This window comes from Papio anubis, chromosome 4, assembly GCF_008728515.1.
Source record: "Papio anubis isolate 15944 chromosome 4, Panubis1.0, whole genome shotgun sequence".
NCBI lineage: Eukaryota > Metazoa > Chordata > Mammalia > Primates > Cercopithecidae > Papio > Papio anubis.
Genome location: NC_044979.1, coordinates 95,898,671 through 95,921,712, shown reverse-complemented (window position 1 = coordinate 95,921,712; position 23,042 = coordinate 95,898,671). Strand labels below are relative to the sequence as shown.

The following is a 23,042-nucleotide window of genomic DNA, read 5'->3' as shown; positions in this document are numbered from 1 at the left end:
CATAAGCCACCCACCAAAATGTTATACTTGCCTTGATTCTTGTTTTTCTTTTTAGAGATGTCATCTTGCTAGGTTGCCCAGGCTGGACTCGAACTCACGGGCTCAAGTGGTCGATCTGTTTCAGCCTCCTAAGTAGCTGGGAGTACAGGTGCATATCACCATGGCTGGCAACTTGCCTTGATTCTTTGCTTCATCTGAATTATGGAAGATTGGCGATATTATCATTGGTCTCAGTGGAACAACTATCCTGATTTGCCTCAGACTGAGAGATTTCTTAGCATGTGGGGCATTGAGTGCTAAAACGGAGTCAGTCCCAGGTAATGCTTGGTCACCCTATCCCATCCTTTGCACAGCCCTTTGAGGCAAGCTGATGAACACGCCTTTCTCCTCCACCAAGAGGCAACTCCTGTCTCCCACCCTATCCATCCTAAACAAAAGGATCCTTGTACAGGGGAAATACACAATATGGATGTGCTGAAGTAATACAAGAAAGAATGACATGCCCTGGTCGCCCAGAACTGGTCTGTAACCAACCAGAAAAGAGGACTGGCTTGGGAATTAGCAGAAAAGCTCAATTATTAACTTTTGTGTTAACTTCTGCCAAGCGACTAATTTACTGCCACTTGCTTTTCCTGTCTGTAAAGAGGAGCAGTAACTAGAGGTCTCTAAGCTTTCTTCTCCATTATACACTCCAAAGCTTCATTGTAGAGGAACCAGTACAGTGCCTCCACCCTGCCCGAACTCATTGTATCCTAAAGTCCCAGGAATTGCTCACCAAGCCATCTTGGAGGCCTCTCTTTTAGCTCAGCCCAAATAACGAACCCCAGCTCAGGGTAAGACGTGGGACAGAGTCTCAGGGCTTTTGTTCAAGGGTAGACCCTTTAGTTTAGTGCTGTCTGATAACATTTTCTGCAGTGATGAAAATGCTCTGCATTTGCACTGTCCAATATGGTAGCCATTACTCACATGACTCTATTTTAAATTTTTTAAAATGAAATTTAAATTTTAGTTCCTGAGTCAGAATAATCACATTTCAAGGGCTAACTAGCTACATATAGCTAATGGCTACAATATTGGACAGTGCCAACTGAGAACACTTCCATCATTGCGAGTTGTTCTATTGAGCACCACAGTTTTAGAGGACCATTTTGAGCATTTTCTCGGTAGCTGGGGAAATATCCAGAGTAGAAAAATGAGGAGAAAGACGGGAAATGGAAGGGAAAGTGGCCATTATCACCAATGAACTTTATCTATTGGCATGGAATTGTGGGAACAATGTAGCCAGCTTATTAGAGATGGGACATCTTAAATCTTATTATAGGCAACAATCTTCCAAAAGTCAATTAAAAAGCATGAAAATGTATCCTTCGGTGACACCAAGGTAGAAGTTCAGACATGGAAACTTCCTTTTCACAAACACCCCTAACTGGGCTAACTCTTTGTTTAACAATAGAAAGCACCAGGCAGTAACATTAATCAGCTAAATGTAAATGTGGAAAATTACTTTTTTTGCAAGAATCATGATAGGAGATTTTTTTCCCCCAACCATTTTGTAGAATTAAAAAAAAAAAAAAACATGGAAAATGTTTTGTTTATTATTGAAATAAAGCAAAAATCAAAATTCATGGTTAAGTGTTCAACTCTTGAAAGCAGCATTACTGTCCTTGCTTAGGGGGTAAATAAAGAATGTTTTGTGGAACTGGAGCCCCAGTAAGGATGTTGGCAACAAAGCATTGAAATTTCAGCAGTAGATTCTTAGTTCCAACTCTGTCACTGGAATCTGTGTGACCTAGGGCAACTGACTTAATCTCCCTGGCCTCAGTTTTCATTTTGAGTTGGAGAAAGATGGCATTGGACTGAGTCCCTGGCATCATTAACATTCTGGGATCACTTTTGTGACCATATTCCTGACTTCTGCCATAGACATAAATGCTTACATCTTTTATCATAGCCATAAATATTGTTTCTTTTAACACTCACAGATGATCAGTGTTGTCAGTTGCCCTCACTGAAGGCTCCCATAATCAAACCTCTAAGCACTGTAGGTCTGGCAAACCTTCAGGTTTTCTGAAACTCTCATACAGGGGGATACTCAGCATTTAACTACTCTGCTCAGAGTGAGGAGTGAAAACCTCTCAGGGAAATAGGAGCCCCAGCAACTGTAGATTTACCCAGAGGTGAGAGCAGAGGCTCCACCCTACTTGTAAATGCAGCTGTAGTGTCACAGACAAGAGAGGACTGGGAGCCATTTCCAACTTGGCCACTCATCAGTGACATGACTTGGAACAAGTCCTTTCACAGAAACCCCAGTTTCCTAATCTGTAAAGGAATCATAATACTGTAGTTGTAGGGAAGGTAAGTTAGGAAGCTAATGAAGCTTAGATTTCAGGGTCTCTCACTTGCATGAGCCCCTTTCAAGGCCCTGTGCATTGTTATTATTACGTTTTTTAGAGACAGAGGTTTGCTCTGTCACCCAGGCTGGAATGCATCCATGCAATCATAGCTCACTGCAGCCTGTTAACTCCTGGGCTCAAGTGATCCTCCTGCTTCAGCCTCCTGAGTAGCCAGGACTACAGGCGTGAGCCACAGTGCCTGGCCTTTTTGGCATTTTTGTAATTTCGTAATCTTTTCCTCAAAGAAGGGCCCCCAAATTATATACGATTCAGGCCCTACAAAACCTTGTAGCAAGACGGCACTTGGATACACTGCTGTCCTCTGAAAGAGATTACTCAACAAACAAGATCTGGCGAAGCCAGCCTGGTCTGCAGCTTTTCTGTTTCTTCCAGATGCCATCCTCTCTCACATCTCAGCACACCTGTGAGCCGTGCTGGCCTGTGCCTCTGGACACCACAGGAAAGGTGACACTTATCAGTCACCAGCCCTTCTTGGGCGCTACAGTGTGTGTTCTTAGAGGCCACAGAATTATGGAATCTGAGAGCCAAAAAGAACCTCTAGGGAGCTTTTACTTTACTCACTTCTTCCAACAGATGTTCTTTCCTCCCCTTTCTCTCAAATTCTCCCCAAATAGAGATTTCACAGTCTCCTTTAAAAGCCTGGTCTGGTATTACATCATCAATATTCTTAGGGATATTTTCCTTAGGACTAACCCTATTTTCTCTTCTAATTCAGATATGACAATGCTTTGAACCTTCTTTTTAGTTCTGTTTTATGCAGATTGCTGGACACTTTCACAGACATACTTATGTGTTTTCCTGAACCTACTGAATTAACATCCTTCTTTTAGAAAGAGGTAACTGAGGTTCAAGGTGATACTAGATTTGGCCAACGTGATAGATGGTGGGGTCAAGACCCCGGGAGGAAAGTTCTATTTATTATCGCCGTTGTCTCCAGAGGGGGATTCTGGACCTTGGAGATGTCACACAATCTTTGAGAGAGCCAAAGCTTATAAACAGCTTGCTTGATTCCCAGGGTTGTTGTTTCTGTTATAGGATGGCTGTCTCCATTTCCGTCAGCTGCCACTGGCTTTGTCACTAAAGTCTCTTTCCTGGGTCACTGGGCTCAGAATTCTGTTTTTCTCCTTGGTGAAAATCCAAACTTTCAGCAGGGTGCTAAAGGAGGTACTTGTGCCTCAACTCTTCACACACACTACCCCCTCTCCCACCACCATCCCCATTCTTTATTTATAATGAAATCACAGTCTATTCTTTCTTCATTCATTCATTCCAAAATTATTTATTGGGTGCCTGTTATGGGCATGACAGTAATCCCATAACTTCCCCCAGAATGCAAGAAAGTAAGCATTTAAAGAGGCCTAGATATGGCAAGCGACATCAGCAAGGTGGCAGAAGAGGAAACCCCAGGCCCTCGTGTCCCTACAGAGACACTGACTTATCTATCAATAACATATGGACCAAATTGCTTTTGTGAGAATGCCTCAAGAGGCCTAAATAGTCCGCTTTCTAGAAAAAAGGATTTTCTAGTTATTTAGTCAAATAGTGCACTTAGTAAAAAAAATTTTGATTGCTTTCTGTGTGTCAGGCACTAAGACCTTTATGAATATTAATGTAATTTTCACCCAATTCCCATGAGGTGGTGGATTCTATAATTATTTATTATTGTCCTGATGAGGGAAGTAGAGACACAGAAAGGTTACAAACTTGCCTCAGGCAACACAGGTGGCCAGTGCCTGCCACAGAAAATCTGGCAGCGCTGTTCCTGGGGCCACGCCCCACACCGTATTTAAAATTGGAAGCTGGCACAGTCTTGGGATGTTTCTGAGCTGTTCAGATGAACAGATGCTTGAGTTATGCTGGTTTTAGGGATCTGTCTTTCAAAATAAAAATGTGTTCCTCAAAGGAGTAATTGAATTCACCCGGTCTCAACTCTTGATTCAATAAACAGAAGATGGAGGAAAGGAGCTGGTTTAGGTTTTAGATCTCTATCTTTGATCCTAACTCTTGATGGATTTTACCAGACAAAAGAAGAGAATGACCAATTAAAGAGTGGAAAAGGCGATGATTGGGTGAGATCTTTAAGAATAAATGTTTATCACAAATGCAACTGAATAGGACTTGAATTTCACCATACTTAACACATGGAAGCAGAAACTACCACTCCAAACATTTCCGTATCAGTAATCCACACACTCTGACACACAAATAAACATTCTATAGATAGACATAGGTATAGATACAATTATAACTTCTTAGATTTCTCTACGGCTCAGAAAAAAGGAAGGTTTGGAAAATATTGTGTTGGTGTGAAACGAATTGCGATTTTTGCTATTATTTTTACAAAAACGGCAAAAACCACAATTACTTTTGCATCAACCTAGTAGTTAACGCATAAAATTGGGGAAGATATTAGAAAACCTGGGTGGCTTTTTGTTGAGAGGAGGGATTTCTCTGATTCAGCACACTGCTGCTCACATTAACCGGAAAGATGACAAATGTCTGCCTTCTCCTGTGCCATGGAGGTAGACCTGGAGAAGAATGCACGTGTGAAGGTTTAGTTTGCTTGGAAATAGTGTGGCATCAATTCTGATGCCAGAGCCTAGAAGTTCTTTTATGGACTTTTTTTTTTCAAATGACTTGATGCCTTTGCAAAAGAGGCTACATAAAGAAGAGTCAGACGTTTTTGAAAGATCAAATGTGTGTCAGCACTTCTAGTAAAGCAATAATAATTAATTTCCCCACTGCAATAAAATCGTATAATTAGAATGGGTTGGGTGTGGTTAAAAATTTCTCAAACATGGGATGAGCCAATGGAAATGTTTTCTTTTTTTCCAGGCTCTTCCTTTATTTTTGGAGTTTGTGTGAAATACAGAAAGGAAGGGAGCCCATCTGTTTCTGATACTCCTGGGTTTGATGTATCAGAATGTTTTGAAGCAGTAATTTGATGTCTACTAAGTATGCTTCTAAAGTATTTTCCATAAGTTTGAAGCCTATTCCTTTATTGACAGGAAGTTTGTTTTTGTGGCATTTTAGGGTTAGTTTGACACTCAGAAATGAAAAAAAAAAAAAAGAGTAACTGATCAATTTCTAAGTTGCACTATGTTTTAGACAGGTTTACTTTTGTGGATTAATCTACTGGGAGAAAATTTGAGAAGAAACAAAAATGAATGGAGTTGTAAATTATTATTTTTTGCATTTTGCAGTTAATCTTCCCCTCTTCTTAATCCTCCATTGCCACAGTCAATCCCCTACAACATCCCTCCTTTATATTAGGAAAGTGTTACCCCTGGGGAGATGGAAAACAGTTCACAATGTTTTCTATATGGAAACATTTCACAATGAAAGGCAGAGAGTTAGAGGCTCATCCCTGGTACAAGGGTCAGGAGGAAGAAGAACCAGATGCCACCAGGATGACACCACTGTCTCCTGTACTATCCTCATGACACATTGCTTCTTGTTGGGAATATATGTGTGGGCAGGGTGAGGGAGTTCTGGGAAGGAGAGGCAGCGCTAAGGGGATCATGCTATACCTGCAAGAAGCACTTCAGCGTGGTAAGCCCTTTTCCCTGAGTGCTTCAACTGCAACTTACCTGCTTCACAAGTCTCACACTCCTGATTCTCTCTGCCATTCCTGAAACTAGGAAAAGGGAGTAGAAAATTTGAAATTCAGTTCTGTCACTTCTTTCTGAGCACTTTGGTACTTTTTGAGGGAATTCTATTCTACTTAGCTGTAAAATTGCTTACCAATACAGAAAAAGCTCCAGCTTGGTGTACATTTTCTACAAATCTTTTGGACATTTCCTAAGGTAATTTTTGAAGGTGCTGAATGGTATACACAACTGCACAGTAGGACTAAGGGGTTTGATTCCAGAAGGAGAAATGACTGCTTGGCAGTCCAGGGGGCTTCTCATCACCTCTGTCTGTGGAATGAACTGTGGGCTGACATCACAGTAGGGTCACGATTTTTGGATCATGATTTTTAATTTTTTTTTTTTAATGCTAAGCAGGCTTCTCCAGGCATGGAAGAAGACATTACCTTCTTTAGCTTAGCTCATATCATCATTTCACTTTATCACGGCTTTAATTTCTCTCTCACTTTCCTTGAGCTCAATTGTATGCCTATCACTGAGAATAAATGGAATTTGAAATATTATAACAGTATTTAAGACTATACAGCCATATGATGTATTTTCTATATATACATGTACGTTACCTGTAAATGGATAGAGAGAGGATTCAAAAGCTATGCAGCAAACTGAGGAGGAGGAAGTGGGAATGTGGGAACTTGAGCCTTTTAAATGTTTTAATATTTTGGCTTCTAAAAGCAAGATTGCACTTTTGGATCACTTTTATTTGGTTAAAAAACAAGCAACCAATCTGAAGACAAAACAAAATAAAACAACACAGACATACCAAAGAAAAGGGGGGGGGGGGGGTGGAAAGCAGAAAGAAAAGAAAAAATGAGGAAAGAAATGAACAAAAAAACCCCATCTCTCATAGACGTTTGTCCTACAAAGATAGTTACAGCTGCTGACAGAGCTGTAAGAATATATGCATTGCAGCACTGTTTCTAATGCTGAAAAATTAGGCACAATTTAAACATCTCATATTATGGAATTTATTGAATGAATCCAGTTATGATCATTGAAAGTAGTCCTGTTGGCCAATCTAAATTACCTTATAGAAGAATCCTGGACCACGGGAAGATTTCCATCATCTACTAAGACTAATAAAACACCCCAACAGTTTACGAAACAGAATGTGTAATATTTAACTTTTTGAAATGCAAATACATACACAGAAAATGATCTCAAGAATATATATCATTAAATATATATCAAATATATATCAAGATCTGAGTAGTGGTTTTCTTTAGTAGGGAGTGAATTTTTCTTCCGTTTTCTTTGTGCTTTTACGTTTTACTACAATGCACATATATTATTTTAATATTTAAAAATATGTATACAGTTTGGAAAATGTACTAGCCCATAGATGACAATTTTTAATATTGATGACTCTTTTGAAAATCAGGACAAGCTGATACCAGATGTGGTGAATTCTCTGACAAATTTATATTAGAATTTGGTCATCAATATATGGTTCATTTACCTCTAATATCCCTTGGAATATTCTCAATAATACTGACATTTTGCATATCCTGTGGAAGGCAAACTAAAAAGGGAGAGAAAAACTATAATTATTAAATATATTTTTTCCAGGAGTGATTTTTTTTTCTTCAAAAATATGTCCCAAACCACCTCTGGAAGTCAGAGTACTATTTCAAATTGGCAATTTTATAAAGAAATGTAATTTTGCGTGGCATACGGTTGCTCACCATCATGGTAAATACAAATAACACTGAGACGCTGAGGTATCAAGGACTCTGGAGCCTGTGAACTTATGTAGTAAATATTTTATAATTTTTTTCTACACAAAATTCATTTTACAATCAAACTTAAATATATAAGATTGTTTAGCTTTTTGGGGGGTTGAATATGACTTTAAAACGTCACTTGAACCTTCTTTATCCGTATGATGTGAAGAGAAAAAATTGAGGCAATTTTCAACATAATCCAAGCTTAAAGAAAAAAAAAAAACCAACTTGTTCATTTTACATTTTGGAGACAGACTGTTTCTTTCTTCCTTTAGATACATTTTTGTGTTTGTATGGGAAGCTGGTATTCTGGCACTATTTTGTTTTTATTTTTGTACATTACGTTTTTATAGCGAATGAAAGTTAAAGTTTTTCATAACTGCTTTGCACCTTTTAGAAACAGCCACAGAATATAACATCCCTAAATATGGTAACTGTTAATAAAGCTGCCACTTATTTTTTCAAGTCTGTTTTCATTACTTGATTATGGCACTCTGGGTACAAAACATCTCTTGTTTTCATGAAAAAAGTTACAGAAGTATAATTATATATATATATATCTGCATATATATATATCTTGAATAGTGAATTCATGGTTTTTTTTTTTCTTTTTTCTTTTTTTTTGAGACAGAGTCTCGCTCTGTCACTAGGCTGGAGTGCAGTCATGCTATTTCTGCTCCCTGCAACCTCCGCCTTCAGGGTTCAAGCGATTCTCTTGCCTCAGCCTCCCGAGTAGTTTAACTTCTGCTACTACAGGCATGCACCACCATGCCCAGCTAATTTTTGCATTTTTAGTAGAGACGGGGTTTCACCATGTTGGCCAGGGTGGTCTCGATCTCTTGACCTCGTGATCTGCCCTCCTTGGCCTCCCAAAGTGTTGGGATTATAGGCGTGAGCCACCACGCCCGGCCCACAGTATTAACTTTTTAAAAAATATCCATAATGAAAGAAACCTGAAACAAACAAAACACCTCTTTCATGTTCTTAATTTCCTTTCTTGCGGCTAGTGTTTGTTCACAAAGGCAAATGCAATCTTTTGAAAAGTATATGGAAACAAACACCTTCCAGCTGTGAGCATGTAATTGGTAATTGGTCAATCAGTTCTTATTCAGAGATGTTTTTAAATGCCATTGTGTATTCTTATTTAATTCTTGGATCCCTGCATCCATAAAAATAGTGGCTAAACTGTTGCTGTTCTACGGAGGATATCAATTTCCATGTCTTTTTCTTATAAAATCATACTGGAAAAATGGATGGAATTACCCATTTCACATAATTCATAAATTTAAATAAAATAACATGGAACACAGATTTTGACTTTCTCACAGTTGGCAATTTAATTTATATATTCGGAACGTGGTTCATTTCTATTATTTGAACCCTCATTTAAATATGTTAGAGTTAGTTATTACTGTAAGCTAAGAGAACTAACATGTAAAAACAGATTTCTTGCCACAACCATTTGCCACCACAAAGAAAACATTTGGTTTAGAAACTTACAGGATATGTGATATATTATAAACAGTGTATTGTTATGAGTTTACAATTTAATGATAAACTGGGCTATTTGTTTTGTTACTGGAACCATAATATCAAGATAGGGAAGAAGTAAATAGAGACTGTAAAATGCAATGGTGAGATATGTACTTTTGCTCAATTTAGAGGCCACAAACATAGCTAATCATACATTTTGTTAAATACTTGTTTGGTGATATTCTTAATTACATGTCCTTTGTGGCTTGCTGGTATTTTCAGGTGCTATTAATAAAAATCAGTATTCCTAAAAGTGCAAATAGATTGGAAGCAGATGCTTTTAGTAAAACATAATTGGGCTAAAGAAAAAATGTTGCAATTTGAAAACAGACCAATGTCTTTTATGTATTGGTTTGTTGTGATTGCGCATTCATGCAGGATTTGAAAGAGGAGCAATCAACAAATGCATCTTAAGAAGAATAGAAAATATAAAGAAGCGTTTTTGTAAAGCTCAGATAAAATGTTTATTTTATGTGAACAACATTGGAATTGCTGGCATAGGTTACAGAAGTTAAGCTACACAAGAAAACTTAAATTAGTCTTTGCTACATTAGAAAGTTAAAATGCAACTTTTAAATCTTTCCAACATATGCAAAAAGGTAAATTCCTTTTGAATATATTGTTTTAACCCACAAGATTTATGATTTATATTTATAAATGATAACACTGTGTTTTTTAAAAATGCAAACTGTAGGATTTTTTATGGACAGATCATTATTATATTTTATTTCTACTTTTCAGTAGTTCTGAGTGGTTACTTTATGAATGTGTATTTCTTATAATAAAAAGAAGTTAAAAACACGAATGTAATAAAGCTGTAAATTCTTACAAAGTCAAATTATAGTCCAAGCAGAAAATAAGAACAAAATAAATCTGAGCTTTGAGAAGTGAGTTCTTAATATAGAACCCAATTGGAATTTTGTACTAAAGCAAAACAAAAAAGTGATCTCACTACTAACACATAGAAAAAGATAGGAAGAAAATATAGGAAACAGATTTATTTACTGATTGTGAGAATACATATGAACATTTTGCGTTTTTCTTCTTATGCCTTTCAGCATTTCTCAGACTTTTTTCAGGAACATATATATACATCATAACCAGAAAAAACTTATTCATAAAAGAAAAATGAAAAATAAAATAATAGTTTGGATTAAATAATAGTTTGGGTTTTTCAGTTATATTACTTAAATTATAATAGTACTTTATTCATTATCCCAAAGCTTGTTAAAACAGCACTAACACAGTCATATAAAGCTAACTCCTAAAATTAACACTAAAATGTAATTATTTGCCATTAGATTGTAAAATTTACTTTTTATAATTACTAAGAACCAAGTGTATAAAAGTGTTAATGTTTTATTACTCTACCTTACCTAGAGTTCAATTTCAAGTAACAATTTGACAAATTATCAACTGACATAAGTTTTTTGGCTTTAAGATGGATATACATTATTGTAATTGCTTGGAATATCATAGGAATTAACATTTCTTTTTAACACTGAATCACTTCTTAGCAATGGAATAATGTCTCTGGATATACTTTCATGGAGGAGGCATAAAATAATGCCTCAAGTTATTTACTATTAAGACTACAAAATTAAATATGAATTGAGTTAAATGTAATCAACATACTGACGTAAATTTAAAAAGACACTAATTAAGCAAATTTTCCTACCTTTGTTACGTGTTGAAAAGTATTTAGAAGAATAAACGTTACACCATACTGACCTAAAAAGAAAACTTTTCCCTTCCCTTTGATCTTATAATTTTCCACAAACCATTATTCTCCATTGAGAGCACTCTTAACTTCTTACTAATACAGAAATTCTTTGGAATCCTCTATCATTTCTGTGCTGGAGGAACAGAAATTGCAGAATCGGAAAGGTGTAAATTGTTTTTCAGTGGAGAGACAGAATTTTGGCTGTGAATTTTAATTTCTGTTTAAATAAGGGACCATAGCCTGCCAAAAGAAGTAATTCTTTCTTGCTTTTTTTTTTTTTTCTCCGTGAAACGGCCTTGTTGACAACTCGATTTTAAAATGTAATTCAAATTAAGGAACAAAAACTCCCAAATTTAATTTGGAGCAAACAAACTACCATAATTACTTTTCTGAAAACTGTAAAAATGTTATCCAGTATAAACGTGCAGATAATATGTTTTAAAACTTAGGTTCCTGAAGATCGTGTTCATCCTTTCATTTTCCAGTTATTTGTCACTTGACATCTTATTTCATAAATCGTGAAAAGGTACGTCTATGTTCAGTTCGACCTAAAACAGAGGTAAAATTTTTGTAAAAAATAAAAAGAGAGAGAGAAAAGATCAAATCAATCACAAGAAGAATTCTCTTATTAAAAAACTGTCAACCGAGTATCCCTGGGGCATTTTACTGTTGGAAACAATTTTAACACTTGCATCATTCATAAGCAATTCATAAATGCTTAGCCTGAAAGAATTTTCCGTCCTTTCTCTGCTTCAGCGCAACTCGGATCTCTCTAGCTCTGCTAGTGGAAAATTAGGAAGACAGGGAACTTATAGTAAAGGAAAAAATGAATTCTAGTGAAGGAATAATTTTTATTGCACAAAAATTTTCCTTCACACACGGCCAGCCAGGAGCAGTGGCCCTTACACAGATTAAAAGAACATTAATTTTGGGGCGGATAGATTGGTAATCTCTACTTATTTCATGATACAATTCTTAACGGCTTGTAAGAACCAACGAAAAAAATGCGTTTAGAAACAGAATTCTCTTTAAAGGGCTAATTAAGACGAATCTTTTCAGAAAACCATTTGTTTCCTTCAGGCCCTTGGCTCAGTCTGGCGAGGCTGGCGGGGACCCACCCCCGACCCACCCCCGACCCGCCCATACCCCCCGGGAGACAGGCGGGACACCCGGTTCTCGAGTTACAAAGCAGCCCTGGGCGCCCGCCCACTATTTATGCAAAATAATCCGCCCTCTTTATTAATCCAGCCAATGATCAAACGGCATCCCGCCCGGCGGGAGGTGGGGCCGAGGAAGGAAGCAAGCCGCAAACCTAGTTCCACGCTCCACGGCACGCTCCGCCTCTTCCTCGTGCCCTTCCTCCTCTGCGCTCCGCCCGCAACCAGGCCCCTCCCACTCAGCTGGAGTCTGTACTCGCCGGGAAGAGGCGGGAAACTGGGCGGAGCCGGGGCCGGGGGAAGAGAAGCTCGCGGTTTCTCATTTACATGCAGCCACCCTATTGGCTTAGGCTGGCTGTGATAGGCGAAATTAGGGGCGGGGAGCTTGTCAAAGTGAGCTTCACGGATTGGCTTAGCCTTACAATGACGTAAAGAAGGCAGTTTAAGCAAATGAGGGCGCAGGGCTAACGCACCTCCTCCCTCTCGCCCCACCTCTGTGTGAGCGACCCAGTGAAAGATGAGCCCTTGAGGCACATTCCCTAGTAGATTTAAATGACAAATCTAGAAAGAAGAGGTTTAAATATTTATGAAGAGGCGGAGAGGTGTAGAGTGTCTTCCGGTAACGCTTCTGATTGGCTGGTGTTTTCAAGCAAGTGTTAGTTTTATGAAATGTGTGAGTACCCACAGATCAATTCAATGATTATATTTCCTGCTTCGGTTTTTCTTCTTCCAAAAGCGGCACACCATATACCTCTATTTATTTTCTCAGTAATTGGTTGCATGTGTGGTCCGAGGGGCTCAGCTTTGTCACATTTTCACTCTCAATGTATTTTCTTTTTTGTAACTCATGTCTTATTTTCATCAATTTTTAAAATGCGAAGATCTGGGACAGATGGAAACAATTAGAACCTCCGCTCTGCTGATGTGTATAATCTTATTAGTTTAATGGGTCACAGGGCGCAGGACCTATTTCCTATGGATCAAAGTGAAAACAAACACGGTTAATATCCCATTTTGTTTTAGAACCACATCGGATCGAGTTCCCTCTCTGGGCCGTGGTTAATGACAATATTAAGAGAGCTTGGGTTGCCTTGAAGTTTAGAGGGAAAATTGAGTCATGAAACATTTTGGTTTAAAAACGCATTGATATTAACACCAGGTAGCCGGTTGCCTTGTCCCTGAGCTCCCTTGAGTTTATCACAATAGCATGGCTTTTTAAAGGATTTCAGTAATGCTCGTTTTGATATATTGCCTTAAAGCAAGTGAAAAATCGTGCCTATTGCGTTGTTAATTACACCAGCTTCTCAGGTTTCCTCTATTCAGGCTCAATGCAAAACTTCCGAGCCCTTGGTGTAATTTTCAACTATGACTTTTTAATGATTTTTTTTTTCTTCATCTGTGGATGGTAGTCACAGAATCTTTTCAGAATTTAATTGAAAAAAAAAAAAAGTTAAGGAACTACATGACCGCCACCCAAAATTCAGCATTTCATTTCGGGGAGTTCCTGACCGCCTAAGGCCAGACCATAGACTCCTAAATATCTGTGAACTCCGGTATCAGAACCCACACCTTCAGGAAACGTCTTTCATATTTTGAGTTGTGTTTGGTTGTGTTATTCCTAGGCCAAAATATAATCTTCTAAGCACCTACGAGGTTGGACCAGAGCCTCCCTCTTCGTGACAAAGACCCCCTTTGGAAACCTCCCGCAGCAACTTCTCACCCCAATAAATTAAATGCAGCCGCAGTGTGGTCCATTACCCTGGAGTGTGAGGTGATGGCCCCTGTCAAAGGTGGCCGGCCCAGTACAGCCCCTTAAATATTCCTACAGATAATAAATATCTGTGCAAGGAACGGATGTAAAAGGTTCCTATTCGTTTGGAAAGCTCGGTACTACAACAATGAATAAACATTACAGACTTGATGAATGCCCCCAAGTCCTTCCACAGAGGAGGCGGAGAGAGAACCAGATCTTTAAAAAATTTTCACTCTGGGACTGGAGGCCGGGTTCAAGGCTCGCAGCTCTGCGAACAGCCGTGCCTCGACGTGTTCCTCCGCAGGGCCTCTAGGAATGTAAATACCACGAGTTGAGACAGGCCTGGGCCCCGGAAAGAGCAGGCAGTGGTTTTAGCAATTCATTTTAATTCCGAAGCGGTCCAATGCATTTGCTTTCACTTGGTTGTGCGGGGCTGGAATTGATATGAGAGAAAACCATGTACTTGTCCTTGTGGGTTGGGAAACAGGGTCACTGAATCCTGGGCTGGCTCTCACAGCTTCCTGGCAGAGTTCACACACGCACTCAGAGGCTGCACCAGCCCTGTACCGCAGGACTGCGGGCGCTTCCTTCCCGGCACTTCTCCTTCGGTTCAGAAACCAAAGTGGAAACGCGTGGATTAAGTTGCAGGGAAGTCTGACATCTGGGACAAGATGTGGCTCCTCTGCCCGTGGCGGTTCTTCAGATAAATCCTCATTGCTTTCTTTTAATTTGCCTTTGAATTTCATTATTTTTTGCCTCAATGCAACACATAGTCTTTTCTTTGTTGTTGTTCTGCTGTATTTAATTCTCAAGGTCCTCTGCGCTATTTTTACCAATGGTATAACTTTATTTTGGGAAAGGGATTATTTCCCCTTCAGAAATGGGGGAAAATAATCAAATTCCCAGTCAATTGTGTCTTGATTTAACTCTTCTTTTAACTGGTCCATCATAAAATATTTAAACCGTTAAGAACATGTCCATCACCGATCAACTTTAGTTGTTTTGTGTTTTAAAACGTGGAAATATAACCCCAGGGTGTGTGTGTCATATTACGGATAGACCATATTAATCTCTTTTTCACGGAAAAAACATCTGCGTGTGTGAGTCTTAGTAATTATTCATCTAGGGTAACAAATTCTAGAAGACTTGACCTCTTTCTCTCTTTCTCTCTCTCTCTTTCTTTTTCTTTTTCTTTTTTTGTGCTTCTTTGTACCTAATACCCAGGGGCATTAACATCTCTCCCTCATCTTCCCGTGTGTGGAGGGACCCGACTGACGTCCAACAATAGATACCCCCTTTTATTATATATTTTTTCTTTTGTTTTTCTTGACCAACAATTTCCCTTCAGTTATTCATTTTAGCCGGGTGGCCCCAAGCTATATGCTCCGTGTAAACCAGAATGGTGTGGTCAGTTTTGTGACAGATAGTGGCTTCCTGCGCTGGCTCTGATGCGCACCTCTGGGGCGAGCCAAGGCGGAAACTGTCATTCCTAGAGGAAAGCAATGCCCGTCTGGGGAGAATCTGGGAAACCCTGCATTCCTATGAACTGCGGCCCACTGAGCGCCCCTGACCACAGTGATCACTGTCTCCTAGATTTTTGACAATGTTGTTTTGCTTTGTTTTAAAACATTATCGTTGCTGTTGAGAAACGTGAACCCTTATGATGAAGGCCTGTGTGGCCTTCCCCAGCCATTTCACTCCCTGGCCTCATCCAGGTTGGCTTTCATTTAGGGAGGGTCAGACTTATCTAGGTAACATTTCGCCCCGCCTTTCAGTCCAGTTGGTTTACAAATTTACGAAATTAGTGCTTGGTCTACATGTAGGGCTTTCTGCACGGAAAGGCCAATAGAAAGGTCCACGACTTGGCTTTTACGCTACGTCACTCCAGCCAAAAAACGGGGACCTCCTCGGGACTGGAGGCTGATCCTCCACAGGTCCCCGGCCCGGCCCATCCTCCTCGCAGCGCGCCTGGTGGGGCCGTACCAATTCCGCGCCGTGAAGCCTGGAGTTACAGGCCCCTATCGAGCCAAGATCTGAGGCTGCCGGACCCGCCCGGTTTACTGAAGGCTCTGCTACCGGAAGTCATTTGACAAATCTCAGGCAGGCCTTTCTAATCTTTACTGCTCGGCAGAGCTTTGCAAATCTCTAAACACGCTGTAACCTTCTTCAAACAGCACGCCAGACACACTTGAAGGTTTTTTTTTTTTTTTTTTAAAGGTCGGACGGAATGGAAACTGCATCTGCACGGGACCTCTCCACAGTCTGGCCCGCACCACTCCCAGCACCTTCCCTAGACCCTCGCCTCCCCCCTTCCCCCGCACGCGGATTCTCGCGCATCCTTGCGCCCACCCAGTCCCAGGCGCCCTCCTGCCCCGGGAGGCCGCAGATGGTCTTGGGCTGGAGACTCACCCTCCGCCCCTGCAGCGGGCTGCGGGGAGAGAACCTTGGGGAACTAGGCAGGACCGGCAAGGGTAGACCGAGTGATTTATGACGCTGATCAAACTTTTTAGGAAGCAGAAATTAACCTGAGGGGGATTAGGCCTGAGCTTTGAAGTTCACGGTTTTGTTTTCCCTCAGCCTAGTCCTGCGATCAAACTGTTCTTGGTTCCTTCTACCCCCCTCCTCCTCCTTTGGTCTCTCGTCACCCCCACTTTATCCTCCAGCAACCCCTCCTGCGCTGATTTTCTTAATTTCAAGTAAAAATATCTGGACACCAGAGACTGAAGTTCCTGACAGTGACCTATTGAACAGAGGCATCGCATACTCCCTACATCCCAGTCTTCTTGAAACTGTGTTTTACGTTTGAAAGTGCGTTTTGGTTTGGAGGTCGAGGGTAGAAAATTTGTTTCCGTTCTTTTCTTTGGCTGTTTCCTACTTCCCTTTCAATACCCATACTTATTGCACCCTCGGAGACTGGCCCTTCCTGGCCGAGCAGAAGCGCATGAGGGTTGAGTAACTCTGCAGGTGAGAGCTAACTTTTCAGCGCATCCACCAGGTACTGCAGGTTTGTGGATTTCCCCCCTAGTTGGTCAGAAATCTTACACCCAAACATGAAAGTCCTCTCTGGCCGCTCTGTACTCTTACCTTGGCCCTCTTTATTTCCATATCCCCCTCCTTCCCATGCAGGTCTCTAAAGGGAATCTGTCTCCTGCGGTTCTTTCCCGCAGGCGCCTGCTGAAAAGGCAATTTCCTTGGGGGTGTGGCTGGGGAGAGAGGAAAACAGAAACCAGGATTGTTTGGGGGCCTGAAACCATCCAAATTTTATTGCATCCGCTACAAAGTCAACTAACTCTTAATGAGCATCCAAGCGGAAAAAGGCCGAAGTTTACTCCGTGTTAAGGCGAGGAATGGGGGGTGGGGGTGATGGGAGTTTGCTTATTTCCTTCTGGTACAATAAAAAGTTGCAACACCTTCCTGAGAGGCTCTTCCCAACGCCAAGAATACGGACACAAAACTCAGAAGGCATCAGGTTTCAGCTACCTGAATGATCCAAGATCACTCAGCCACGAAGACCTTCGAAGTTGGCCCTGTCTACAGCTTGTAATGAAAAGGATAATGTGTCTTGTAATAAAACACAGTACCCACACAAACAAACCCAGCTTCCAACGGCCCTCCACCTCGCCACACTCTTCCCTATTAAGGGCCAGTGACAAATATTGCCATCCAGTTCCACCCCAAAAGGAGGAAGCAGTAGATCTTCCTTTTAATAACTTCCCAAAGTGTTACAAATAATAAAAAGGACGCGTAAATCATCGCGGGGCGGCCGAACGCAGACGACAGAAGGATTTACTCCTCCCTAGCCCTGGCTTCCAACCGCGCTCTCATTGGCTACTTCCTTGTGGCCCGCCCCCGAATTCGCTCTCTTATTGGTCCGCCTGGACCCAGACGTAGAGACAGGGCGTAGGGTCGGTGGGGGCCGGAGTCCACCAGTGCGCATGCGCCATATGGCGCGCATGTATGATTGACAGCAGGGAGAGGTGTTTGCGCGCGCGTGCGCGCGTACGTGTGTGTGTGTGTGTGTGTGCGCGCGCGCGCGCGTGTGTGTCGCAGGGTTGAGGGAGCGAAGGTGGTGGTGGCAGGGCAACGGTGACGGTGGTGGCTGTAAGTGCTGGAGCTGAGGCAGCTCTTGCCCGCGCGGTGAGGTGTAGTCCTCTTTGCCGGCGTTTTCCGCTGAGTCAGAAGCGCGGGTAGTCACAGACTGCGCTCTCACCCACACTGAAGTCGATCTGGAAGGAATTTACTGAGGGGGCTCTCCAGCAGCTGGCTAACTGGGGAGGAAGTAGAACTAGAAGGCATGCTTTACTCTTCCTGAGGAAAATACTTAAGCCCCTCAAGAAGAGATTTAATTTGAGCGCTGTGTTGATTTGTGTATTCCTTGTAAAGCACACACTAAATCCGCTTCGCATCCCAGCCGTACCTTCATCTGCAGCACACACCTCTCCCCCACCTCCTCTCAGCACTCACTTAGCCCTGTTCAGTTCCCCTGTAGGCACAGGTACACATATATCAGCCTCTTGTAATCATGCAGACCAGGGACGAACTTACAAAGACACCCGGCACACTGTGACAATCCTTAACTGGGAGAAAAAAAGAGAGAGAGAGAGAGAAAAAAAAAAAAAAAAAGCAAAGAAAGGCAGAATAAGAGCAGGAAAAAAAGAAAAAGAAAGAGAACTAGGAATATGCAGCAACCAGTAAAACGATGGTGGCAAAGATAAAATGCCGATGGAAAAAATTCGTTAAATGCAAAGTTTGATAAAAACTTCCTAACCCGGTTAATGCTGTGGAAATAATTCCAGTTTATCTCAGTGCTAGTGAACGCCTAGTACAAAATTCTAAAGAGGCGAGGGCTGGTTTAGTGCAGAGGAGAAACGTCGCTCCGTTGCCCTGTTGCATCCAAATTCTCCTTTCAGACAAGTTGCCGCGGCGTGATGGAGATGGGCAGAAGGCTGGAGAGTGCTTTCCTATTATAAGCTGTTAACTCGTTGGTTTGTACTCACACATATTTTAAGGAAATAATAAACATCTTATAGTTCTGCACATATTCTAAATTACAGTGGTTCTAGAAGAATTTTGTAGCTGACAAATTAGAGCTTCGGTTTTACGAATTCTGAATTTTAAAACCGGTAATGACTTCTCAAGCCCTGAGATTCTCTTCTTTGTTTTTTTATTTTGGTGTGTGTGGGTATGTGTAAGATGAGAAATGTACGAACACAAGTATTTCAGACACTCCAAGTAATATCCTGTCTGTGAGTTCACGGTAAATAAATAAAAAGGGCAAAGTGACAGAAATACAGGATTATTCAAAGCAAAATAATGTTCTTTGAAATCCCCCCCTTGGTGTATTATTTATCTTAGGATGCAGCACTTTCAGCATGCCCAAGTATTGAAAGCAGTGTTTTTACGCTACCACGGTAGTTTTATTTAGAAACCCCAGGTTCATTTTTAGTTTTAAAATGGTCATTTATGACATAAAATTATCAGCAGTCATATTTTTGTGTTTTATTATTGCTTTGACTACTTATTGAAACCAGCAAACATTATGAAAATTAGTAAACATCTTTGATAGTTGCTTATTTTTGTTTAATTGAGTATCTTTATTTTATTAGGTAAATATACAATTAAATTTATTTAAAAATAATGAGGAAAAGAATACTTTTCTTTCGCTTTGCTAAAGCAAAGTGATTTTTCATTCTTCTCCGTCCGATTCCTTCTCTTCCAGCTGCCACAGCCGACTGACAAGCTCCCGGCGGCCTGAGAAGTAGTATGCAAATTTTGGATGATTGACACCTACAGTAGAAACCAATCATGCCAAAGTAGGATGCTGATTGGTTGACAACAATTTGACGTAAACCTTGGCGTTTTAAAAACCTGACACCCAATCCAGGCGATTCATGCAAATAAAGGAAGGGAGTCACATTACCGGGGGCCGGAGAGACTTGAGTACGACCCCACGTGTTCAGTGGTGGATATTGCACAGACGTCGGCAAGGTCTAAGTAAACGCTACATACTGTTCAACTCAATTGCTTGCCTTGGCCTTTCCCAAACTTGTCACTGGAATATAAATTATCCCTCTTTTAAAAGTAAAAAAATAAGAATTATGTAGTGCACACATATGACAGTTCATGTAGAAATCTAAATGGACTTCCAACGCACGCAATTTCCCTATTTCCCGCTTTCTTTAAATTAATCCTCAACGAAGGCGCTGTTTTCCCCTAGATTTAAAAAGGACGAGATTTACAGAGCCTTTCCCTGGAGAAACCCGCTCTAGGCACAGATGGCCAGTAAATCTGGCTTCTTCAGCGAAGTTCCACATGGCACCGCCAGATGGCATAAGGATCCCCTTCTCACCATCTCCACCCCCACCTTGTACCCTGCAAGTAATTTAGAAAAATTGAAAACCAAACACTTTTATATTTTATAACTAAATGAAGTGAGAACATACTGGCACTGTTAAAGAGCCACATATTACAAAAATAAGCTTTGTTGGTTGTTGCCTTAATGTGAAACTTCCTCTGGAGATTTTGCCCAGGAAAGTTTGCGAGTAAAAGACTCATCTAGTGAAAGTGTTTGCAAAAATATTTCCTTAAGCGAAGTGCGCACCTTAAGTACGCTTTAAAAAGGTAAGGGTTAAGAGGCCGCTGCGTTTCTGAGCATGTTGTTTGCAGGGCCGGGTGAACTTCTTAGGGATTAAACTGAAATCGAGAGGGAAACTCAGTTTCCCAGAGAGTGGTCTTACTGGGAGCAGAGCCTGGCCGGAGCCACAGGGCCGAGGTTGCCTCTCTGCTTTCTGATTCAGTTGCTGTTAGAGCAGCGTTGCTTTTTTAGGAATTCATTTTGGGGTCCCTATGACAGATAGGCAAGACTTTCTTTCCACTCACAAGTCACTGTAGTAGGGGGCAGCATCTTTGTTTTGCCAATCTCGGCGGGGGATTTGAGGGTGAAACCCTGGAAAGTGTAGACCTCCACTTCTTATCTGCCTTTCCGTTTATATCTGCTTTTCTGTTTGGGTTTATCAGAAAGAGAAGAGTTCGTGCTGTCCTCACATCAAGGCCAGAATAAGAACTTACGGTATTTGCAGAGGGAAGAAGGGAGGAAAGAAGAAAATACTGTACTCAAGTGAGAAGTTTCACAGCTTTACATGTACATTTTTACATTTTACAGGTCGACAGCCCTCTAGCTGGGAAAGTTCATGATTTCTTCAACCATTTATACAAGCAGAATAATTGCACACTCACTTTTGATTACTCTGCCCTGTAATCATGCATTTTAAAATTGCATTCAGCCTTTAAAAATAAATCTACTTAAGAAAACTTTCAGAATATAGCCATTAGACCTCATTTTACAAGAAGGCGGGTTCATTAGGTCTGTTGCTTTGTGCTCTGTCGGTTGACTTTTGTTTAGCCAGAAACTAATGATTAGGATGCCAACGTTTACTTACATCTCCCTCTGACATCCTAACTGTGGGTGAATTTTCTAGCCCAGCACCAGATCCCTAGTGTCTGCAGGGCAAGAATCTGCACCTTTTCACCAGTCCCGGTTTCCAGTGACCAACTTCGTAGGCTGTAGGAAAACTCATCCTACCCAGTCACATATAAGCAAAAAAAGTAGTAACACTTTTTAGTTTAGAATCAACACTTCGGATTCTTAGTTCAAGTTGAAACCATACGTTTCATATTTTATTTCACCATCTGCACATCTTTTTCCTCTCGAAAAAGATCGGAGGGTATCAATAGTAAAAGTAAAGCAAGAATTGCTAAAAGTAAAGCAAGAATGTTAGGGGGCACTTATTTCCCTTAGGTGGTAAGAAGGGAGACCTGAAGGAATGAGCCTTTTAAAAGAGAACCTTAAGTTTCTAAGCACAATCTTGCTCTCTTAATGTGTGTCTTCTGCCCTGCAGAAAACGGGGCAAAAAGTGTTTAAACAAATGGAGATGGGGCCCGTGGGATGTCCAAGCGTGGCCTAGGACTCGGGAGCTAGCAGCTCCCCTCCCGAATCTCTGCTTCTAAATTTCTTTTGCAATCCCCCCAGTAAAGGCAGGCCCCAGGTGGGAATTTGGCGATCTCTGCGCGTGGTGACGACCGCGCTGGGGCGCGGGGCCCTCCGGGTGCAAAGGCCCAGGCACTGGGCTGCCGGAGCAGGGGCAGCGGTGCCGGCGCGAGGGATGCCGCTGTCCTCAGCTCTCCCGAAAACCCACTCCCGGGCGAAAACGTGGGCAGAAGGCGGGAAACGCTGCGACGGGCCCTCAGAGCAAGTTGCCAGTAGACGCGGGAAGTTGAGGCTCGGCGCCCCCCGCGCCCAGTCCCTGCTCCCCTTCAGGGCCTCTTCCGGGCTGAGTCCTGGGAATGGGTTTCCCCGGCCGCAGTGATTTTGCAAGAGTGCGGCCGGCCGGCCGGCTGTAAATCAGCCTTTCTCCACTCCGGGGGGGCAGCCCTCCCGAGCCTGGGCGGGGGCGCGGAGGACGCGGAGGCCGGGCCCGTGGCCACCCTAGGCCCTGGGCCGCAGCTGGATCGGCCGCCTCCGGCGAGGCGGCGGGGGTTAAACGCCGTGAATCCATCAATCAAGAGCACTGCCGCCCTCGCGAAACTCGGAGCACCGCCCGCGGGGCCTGCTTTGTGTCTCGCCCGCCCGCCTGCCCGGGGCCTGGGAAGTAAGGTCGGGCCGCTCCGGGGTCCGGGGGGCGCAGCGCATTCCCACGAGGGGCCGGGTGGCCTGAAGGCTGCTCCACCCATTTCCACCCTGTAACGTGTTCGCTGGGGCCTGGAACACAAATCTCCCGTGCTGCTGGTTTCCTTATTTGATCACTCCTTTGCGTCTTCAACAGAATAAGGCCAACTTATTACCCTTTCCCGGCCGCGTGGAGCCCCAAACCCTGTCATCCCCCAAAAGCAGCGTGACCAGGGTTGGTAAGATTAGCCATAAACAACCAGATAATGTGACTGGGCAAGTCACATCATCTCTCTGTGCCTCAGTTTCTCGTCTGTAGAAAGAGGGGGCTGTTTTAGGATCTATGCATTTTTTGTACAACTCTAATGTTCTTTTGTTTTAGGTGGAGAAGCCTGAACCCTTTTTGCTGGACAAATGTCCCCA

At 41.9% G+C, this 23,042-nt stretch overlaps 1 long non-coding RNA gene across 2 annotated transcripts; it reads left to right on the top strand.

Moving 5' to 3' along the window:
• The first annotated feature begins 12,483 nt into the window (after positions 1–12,483).
• LOC103882960 lies at positions 12,484–21,274 on the top strand. 2 transcript variants are annotated; one of them, XR_002521006.2, is made up of 3 exons: positions 12,484–12,874; positions 19,674–21,023; positions 21,117–21,274. It is a non-coding gene; the product is annotated as an uncharacterized LOC103882960 (long non-coding RNA). The 2 variants fall into 2 exon arrangements; XR_002521005.2 differs by having other exon boundaries at positions 12,530–12,874; positions 19,674–21,274.
• Positions 21,275–23,042: the final 1,768 nt, after the last annotated feature.